The sequence below is a fragment of the Lactuca saligna genome, chromosome 3 (genome assembly GCF_052625555.1).
Source record: "Lactuca saligna cultivar CGN05327 chromosome 3, ASM5262555v1, whole genome shotgun sequence".
In the NCBI taxonomy this organism is placed as follows: Eukaryota; Viridiplantae; Streptophyta; class Magnoliopsida; order Asterales; family Asteraceae; genus Lactuca; species Lactuca saligna.
The window spans coordinates 61,903,052-61,912,169 of NC_136419.1; the positions used below are offsets into that span (position 1 = coordinate 61,903,052).

Here is a 9,118-nt window from a genome sequence, read left to right on the forward strand (position 1 = left end):
AAAAGGACTTAACAGATGAAATAAATGCAGGGAATAATATAATAACCATTAAATTTTATTTAATTATCTTCATATTTATATTATTTCCCTCATTCACAGGTTCAAGGAACAACTCATGTCCATTTTTTTTAGATTCTTTTAAAGGACCTATATATCTATATCTCCATTGACCAATGCAAATAGTTTGGACGTGGATCATCTATATAATAGTCATCAGTTACAAAATTGATTATGAAGTAAAACACAGTTTGAGTGAAACTTCTATTAGCATTTATCAGAAAACAAAATTAAATGTCTAAATGATCAAGTTAAGTTATAGTATTACATTGTTAAATCCAACAATAACATCTGATACTGTTGTCTTTTTGTAATCCTAGTGCCTTGCTAAATTTCAGGCTACAAGAATTTTTATTTTTCTAAGAAAAAAGTAATAATGCCATGACAGATAAACACATTTCAAAGTGTAATACACTCCTTTGTGGAAAAATATGACATTGACTTCTAACGTAAAAGACACTCCTTGTGGAAAAATATGACATTGTCCAAATTTCCTTTCGAGCACATGAAAAAGAACAAAGGAGAAAAAGGTAGCTCAAGTATAAATTAGGACATGCAATCCACTCTTTTTTTATTGAAAGCAACATAGCAAAGCAAATAATGTCGTCTTCAAACTTGTTATTTTTCTCTCTAACTCTATTAATCATCACACTCTCCCCCATACCAAATTTCGCTTCTCCTTCTTTGGAGGAAGCCAATGCTCTTCTTAAATGGAAAGCAAGCCTTGAAATCCCCAAAAACTCCTTACTCTCTTCATGGATTCCCCTCCCTTTGAATTCCAGTGCATCAGTTCCATGCACTTCTTGGTTTGGAGTAGTTTGCAATTCTGATGGGAGCATTCAGAAGTTGAACCTCACATCATCCGGATTAATGGGTACGCTTCATCAATTTCCATTCTCTTTGCTACACAATCTTGTGCATTTTGATCTCAGTGTAAACAACTTCTTTGGCCCCATCCCACCAGAAATCCATCTTTTGTCCAAACTTGTATATCTTGATTTTTCATTGAACAAGTTTTCTGGAGTAATCCCACCTGAAATTGGAAACCTGCACCAGCTAACCTTCTTGTACCTATCCTTAAACAATATATCTGGCTCTATTCCTTCGTCATTGGGTGATTTGACATCTTTGAATGTCCTTTATTTGTTCCGCAATTACCTCTCTGGTCCCATTCCTATTGAATTTGGGAATTTGAAGTCTCTTACTGATCTTGCTGTGAATGAGAATCAACTTAATGGCTCTATTCCTTCGTCATTGGGTGATTTGACATCTTTGAATGTCCTTTATTTGTACCACAATTACCTTACTGGTCCCATTCCTATTGAACTTGGGAATTTGAAGTCTCTCACTCGTCTTGATGTGAGCTTCAATATACTCAGTGGTTCTATTCCTTTATCTCTAGCAAACCTGAGTAACCTACAGCTTCTGTACCTCGATTGGAATAAATTATCCGGCCCCATTCCCATTGAACTTGGGAATTTGAAGTCTCTCACTTATCTTCAGGTGGCTGTGAATCAACTTAATGGTTCTATTCCTTCATCATTGGGTAATTTGACATCTTTGAATGTTCTTTATTTGCACACCAATCAACTCTCTGGTCTCATTCCTACTGAAATTGGGAAGTTGAAGTCTCTCACTCATCTTTCGGTGAGAGGAAATCAGCTTAGTGGTTTTATTCCTTCATCATTAGGTGATTTGACATCTTTAATTCTCCTTTATATGCATAACAATGAGCTTGCTGGTCCCATTCCTAGTGAACTTGGGAAGTTGAAGTCTCTCACTGATTTCCAGGTGAACAACAATCAAATTAGTGGTTCTCTTCTTCCAGAGTTTGGAAATTTAACTCAACTACGAAGACTTAATCTGTCTTGAAATCATTTGGTTGGAGAGATCCCAAAGGAGTTTGGGAAGATGAAAAGTATGTTGGAACTGTACTTGGCTGGCAACCAACTTTCAGGTGTTATACCTTTTGAGCTTGGATTTTGTGAACTCCTTGAAGTACTCGATCTATCCAAAAATAGATTGAAAGGGTCGATTCCAACAAGTATTGGTCAATGGGCACATATCCACTACTTGAATCTTAGTAATAACAAGCTCAGTGAGAAAATTCCCTCCCAGATTGGTAAATTAGTTCAGCTTACAGAACTTGATTTATCTCAGAATTTTCTCATAAAAGAGATACCATCTGAAGTTCAAAGTCTGCAAAGTTTGCAAAAATTGGATCTTTCTCACAACAGACTCTCTGGTTCTATTCCTAATACATTTACAAGTTTGCCTAATGGGATTCATATCAACCTTTCTTTCAATAAGCTGTCAGGTCCAATCCCCCCTTGCACAAACTTTGTGAATGCATCCATTGAAAACAATCTAGATTTGTGTGGAAATGTTACGGGAGTGAAACTTTGTCCAAGTCAAATTACGAAGAAGAATAGTGATCCCTTTCATCATAAGCTTATCCTTGTAATTATGCTCCCTCTTATCGGGTCTGTTTTACTTGGTGTATTCACATATGGCCTCATTGCTAATCTACAACAAAAGAAAAAGTCTCCACAAAAACCATCGGATGAAGAAATCGGTGATTATTTCTTTATTACAAGTTTTGATGGAAAGGTATTGTATGATGATATCTTGAAGACAACAAATGATTTCGATGAAGCATACTGCATTGGGACCGGAGGATATGGTAGTGTTTACAAAGCTGAGCTACAACCTAACAATGTGGTAGCTGTCAAGAAACTTCACTCATCATCTGAGAATGTTGATCACAATGGATTCCTTAATGAGGTACGAGCATTAACGAACATAAGGCATCGAAACATAGTGAAACTCTATGGGTATTGCTCCCATGTTCGCCACTCATTTTTGATTTATGAATACCTTGAAAAGGGAAACCTTGGATCAATCTTAAGAAGCAATGTCTTAGCAAAAGAATTGGATTGGTTGAAAAGAGTAAATATTGTAAAGGGTGTAGCAAATGGTTTGGCTTATATGCATCACGACTGCTCACCTCCTATAATTCATAGAGACATATCCATAGCCAACATCCTTCTTGATTCTGATTATGAGGCGCATATTTCTGATTTTGGCACGTCCAAGCTTTTAAAGCTTGATTCATCCAACTGGACTGCAATTGCAGGCACCTATGGCTACATTGCGCCAGGTAACTGAACCTTGTGAGTTTAGTTCTACATCTTCTTAAGTTTTATGATATATATAGAAATATGTATAAATATGTATCTATGTTAGAATCTTGTGGGGTTGATATAGCTTTTTTTTTTTTTTTTTTTTAATCTCATGTTCCTTTGGATGTAGAGCTTGCTTATACGATGGTGGCAAATGAGAAATGCGATGTGTATAGCTTTGGAGTTGTTGCAGTAGAAGTGATAATGGGAAAGCATCCGGGAGATCTCATAACATCTTTACCAACATTGTCTGCTGCTGATTATCTGGTGCCGTCAAACGTGGGAGATAGTCGGATACCTCCTCCCTCATCCGAAGTAGAGAAACAAGTTAAGTTGGTTTTGAATCTCTCAAGAGCATGTTTGAACTCCAATCCACATGAAAGACCAACAATGCAACAAGTTTCAAATCGGTTAATGAAGGATCTGCTTCGAATTGACATCTCTTGCCTGATCAATATATTGTATTTCAGTGTTCTTTTTACTTTTCTTGAGTTCCCTATATGCATCATGTCAATATGTATTCATTCGAATGGCTTTTGTTAAGAAACTTCACATATGTTTGTGAACAAATAAGTAAATGAAAATTACTATGCTTCTAAAAAATTGAAACCAAGGACAACACCATCACAAAAAAAAGTCAAGCTTTGACCACCTGAGTGTTAGATGTAATCTTATTAATGCAAGTATAAAAAGCTTCTTCATCTGAATCTCCCTTCCATGTTTATTGGTAGCTAGTACTGAAATGACACGAGTAGTTTCATGTATGGATAATCAATGGAGCATGGAAGAAATTGCAAAGTGATTGTCATTTGTGAATATTGTTACTGCAATCAGGAAAGAAATAAAACAGGGGCTCTCCACATTGATGGGCATCAAATTTTTCCAAACACATAATATCTATTGTTAACCAAGTTTTGCCAAAGACACTATAAGAACATTAACTAGCTACAAAAATAATTAAGTCTAGTTTGCATTTTAAAGTGTAATGTTAGCTAATATATCAATAGCATTTCCTGGAATCCATTCTTCTCTCATTCTGTATTGGGTGTGTACAATTTTTTTGGAGCAAAACAAAACTAACAAATGTTTGGAGACCATTTAGAATATTCTTTATTTTTAAGTACTCTATAGTATCACTACACTACGCTATGAACAAACCAATACCATACAGCTGATGTGGCATTAAATTCAAAAAAAAAAAAAAAAATCATTCAGGCATTTCATCAAACAGTTAATATTCATTAGACTAACATTTTTGCAAAGAGCATGTACAAGTGATCCTAAATGGAGTGTTGGAAGAAGATATCACAGAAAAATGAAGAAAGACACCAATACATACCTTATAATTGATATCCACTTTAACGATCCTGAACCACACTTCAACCACTCTGCGTCTACTATGGAAATGGATTCACAGTTTTGTGTAATCACCAGTCTGTTTTAAGTTAGATAAATTTTCTTCGATTTGGATGGATTCAAATGATTTGGATGCGATTTATGCACATGGAAATCTGGAATTGATTTCTTCAATGGTGCAAGCTAGTGTCGAAACCCTCATCTTCAATGTCTGAGATGTTTGTGCATTTCTCTAAACAGGGGTCTGAAAGTAGAATTGTTGGGTGCCTTGTGCTATACAATTATATGATCTTTTTAGAAAACACGGACTTCCAGAGTTTTTAATCGGTGTTATAATCATCAAGATAAAGTGTTTGATGAGACTCAGTTGTTATCCTTCAACTGGGTAAACAACAGAGGCCGTAGATTCAAACTTGCAATGGAAAACTGATTTCACAGCCTTTGCCATAGTTACTATCGATGTGAGTTTCATGTTGAGATTAATGTGTTGTAAGATGGCTCCCTCCCTTTCGATTCAACTTTTGACTATTTTGCCCCTGGTGTTGCTTTGGTAAAATTCAACTTTTGACGATTTTGCCCCTGGTGTTGCTTTGGTAAAATTCACAATTTCTGGTGATGCTACATGCATGCTGTGAGATGGCTTTGTCCTTTTGGATTGATGAAATGAAATGAAATTATATATGTGAAGATGGATCTGAAGAAACAGTATCGATTCTAAAACCTTATAGTTCATTTGGAGAAGTTTCTATTCGTTGTAACATTCCACAACCTTATACAGTTCGAGTGTGTGAGCTCTATAGACTTACTTCCATAGAAATTGAATACATAGATGTTTTTTCTTTCTGTTACAATGTTGTTGCTATTTCATGGATCTAACCTTTTTTTTTATTTTATTTTTTTTTTTTTTTATAGAAATTGTTTTTTGTTCTGTTTTGGAACTTAACAATCATTTCAAAAATCTGTTTCTAACATTTCTCTTGGATTTGAAACCTTTTAATGCAGGCATGACTTCCAATTCTTTAACACTTAGAGGCTAATTTATTCTTTTTTTCTATATATTTTTTCTAAAAAGTACATTGCTTTTCAAGAAAGGAAGAATATAAGGATCCGCATCTATGTCTAATCCAATGAGTTTTTTGAAAGGAACAACTAGTACAATAACATCCCAAGAGGTTTGTTTAATTTTGTCCATTATAGTATCCTATCATAACATTGTATTTTATAAAATTTTCCTATCATAACATCCCAAGAGGTTTGTTTAATTTTGGAAACTAAAAAAAAAAAAAACCATTTATGAAGTTTTCTAGGGATCTGCGATGGAAAATAAAAAAATCATTTATGAAGTTTGCTAGGGATTAGCTAATGAAAAATTAAAAATAATATATGAGTTTTGCTAGGGATTAGAGACGGATATAAAATAAAAGATATGAAGATTGCAACAAAACATCGATGGAATATTGTTATCAAATTTGTCGCCAATGTCCTAAATAATTGTATTAAGGGACCATTTTGCGATGGACACTCCATCGCTAAGTTTATCGCAAGGAAAAACTGAACCGTCACTAAAGCCCTCGCCATGTCATTATCCACACTTTATTTAGCTATGGAGTATATCTGCTGCTAATCCATTGCAAACAACATTTAGCGACAGATTCGACTATCTCTAAAACCCATGTTTATAGTAGTGTTCTTTGCCTTGACAAATAATCTTTCTCTAACATTCATGAAATTTATTTCCATGATGGGAGAAAAATTCTCAAAATCTTGTAGAGGTAATTCATTCACTTTGCAATTTCTCACATGGCATAAAGATGCCACCTCTACTGTCATAAGAACCCACACATCTAGAAGACTCCATTTTAGGGCCTTTTGAGCTAAATGGCCCATGCATGAACATAAAGTTTGAAACTTTATGTATAAAAGGGGCCCAAGTAGGCCAAATCTATGATTTGAATGCATTAATGTGACATAATATTATTTAATTAGTATTGATCAAGAATTAATTTACAATTAATTTAGTGATCAAAAGGAACTAATTAAATATGGGCACTTATATTTATATAGTGTGGGCTAATGCTTATTTAGAATGGGCTAGGCTTGCATGGAAAGTCCATGGATAGTCCATGGAGCTTTAACCCATGGAACTTATGGAAATGAAAGGTCATGGGTATTAGGGTTTACATGAATGTAACCCTAATCCACCACACTATATAAAGGGGTCCTTGGCACATGAAATGGCACTAGTGTGTGAGTAAACAAAAGTGGGTCATTTCTAGTGTGCTTACTATTCTCTCAAGTTTCCAAGGTGTTTTTGGTGATTTGTTATTCCACTTGAGGCTTCCACACTATTGGGGCTAAGCTCTTAAAGTTCAAGACTTCAAGCTTCATCAAAAGGTATGCTATCTAACTAGACTTTTATAGTATAGTTGCTTCATATTATGCTAGTTAGGATAAAACCTTGGAATACTGAGAACGTGGATCCAAGGTTTATAGGGTTGCATGTACACCATAGGAGTGTTAGAATGCTCAAAACCCTTCAGTGGTATCAAAGCCTAGGCTTGTTTTCATTTATACTTGATGCAAATTACTGAAAATCGAAGTTTATATGCTATCTAGATAGCTGACTCGCCGAGTCCATTAAGGGACTCGACGAGTCCATGTGTAAAATCATCAAACTCGTCGAGTTGGTTCATGCACTTGACGAGTTGGACCCCCTAACAGCATATCTTCGAGTTTTAAGGCTGGAATTGGTCTAGAATCATTACCTTAAACTGTTTTGGACTTATAAAACCTGTTTTTGATGTGGTAATGATTATGGTAAACCAATTTCAAGGTTATTATCAAAATTTCATGTTTTAAATGTCTTTATGTAATTCTTGAAATTGTTGATATGATTGTTCATACACTTATGAGTTTTGGTAGATCATAGGAATTATTTGCAAAATTATTTGTTAAATAATTCTTGATCTAAATTTTTTTAATTGAGTTCATAATTTGTCCTCAAGTTATGGATTACCAAAAGTTATTTCTTTTAAAGATCCATTAAAAATTCATAGGTTACATAGTTGAAGAGTCTTTCTCATAAATAGTTTTATGGACTCCATAACTTGTCCCCAAGTTATGGATGTTCAAGAGTCTCTTCATTAAAGTTTTTAAAAACCTTAATCAAACTCATAAGTTATGAAAATCCAAAAGTTTTTGAATTGTTCGAAACATGCCCTTAAGTTTTAGAATTTGTAAACTCTCACACACACTTTAATTCCAAACCCTAGAGTTCTAAAATTTAAAATTCAACCCCTATAAGTTAATAATATATATGTATAAGATCAAGTCAGTCTTACCATTAGTGGGCCTCATTCACGAAGCCAGTCTATAAGGGGGTATAAGGTTGCTGCTTATAAAATAACAGCTTAATGGGTGTCCACTCTCACCCACCGCTTCCTTGACTGGTGGAGGGTCGTTAGCCGAACAAGTGGGACAAGGACTATAATTCTCATTATAAGTATAATGATAAATATAAAGCAACTAAACATTTTATAAATTCTCAATCTTAGTTACTTTAGGAAAATGTGAATTTGGTGCTAACCCATGAAATTGCACTTTGCACCTTGCTTAAGTCGTTAGTGGAGCGTGTGTGGTTAACCCACACACTAACTTGGATTTAACAAGGTAGGCAAAGGGTGGCTTAAGGTTTATCATTGATCGGTGGAGCGCGTATGGTTAACCGACACATCGATTAGGTGATAAATATTAAGGGTACCAAGTATATTTGCAATGTTATTTTAACCTTATTTGTGATCCTCTGCATCCCAATCACAAACTTGAGAGGGCACAATCTAGATTTAAACATGCCATTGAAAAGTTCAATGAATCTTAAAAGATCTAGGAGCTTCAAACCAATTAAAACCTAATTCCTATTTCGTTTTTCATGGTGGAAATTGGTGAATTATCATTCTCCTACCTTCAAATATTTTATGGCTTGGATTACGGCATCCCTTTTACAAGTTATAAAATATTGTGTTGGGTCCTAGCCTTAATATTTCATATTGGGTGTTATATTAAGGACTTGAATCAACTAACTTGAATTTCTGCCATTGTAGATGTCTGGTTTAGACAATTATGATCTTCCCAAATCTCTTGGAACAAGCTTTCCTAATGAAGATGATGTCCCGAGACTAGATCATGGAAATCATACTTCTCTTCCTCCACCTCCTCCAATTATTTTCCCTGACCCACAAGCTCGAAGACTTGAAAAGTTCACGATCACTCAAGCCCTACTTGTAATGAAACATAAAGATGGAAGACCTGTGTGCACTCATGTCTTAGGAATGAAGTCACATATTGACAGGTTGAGAATGTTGGGTGTCGTTGTTCCAAGGAAGTTGGATATTGACTAGGTTCTTCAGTCACTTCCTGAGTCATATAATGAGTTTATTAAAGACTACTATGTGACAGATCACGACATGACCCTAATAGATCTTTCTTATTTGCTTGTTGCTGCTGAATCAACAATGATTTGGCGC

The 9,118-nt window shown here is 34.9% G+C and overlaps 1 pseudogene across 1 annotated transcript; it reads left to right on the forward strand.

The window, feature by feature from the left end:
* The first annotated feature begins 651 nt into the window (after window positions 1-651).
* Window positions 652-3,861, forward strand: LOC145036703 (uncharacterized; annotated as a pseudogene). The gene is made up of 2 exons (XR_013678514.1): window positions 652-3,217; window positions 3,370-3,861. The product of XR_013678514.1 is annotated as an uncharacterized LOC145036703 (transcript).
* The last annotated feature ends 5,257 nt before the right edge of the window (window positions 3,862-9,118 follow it).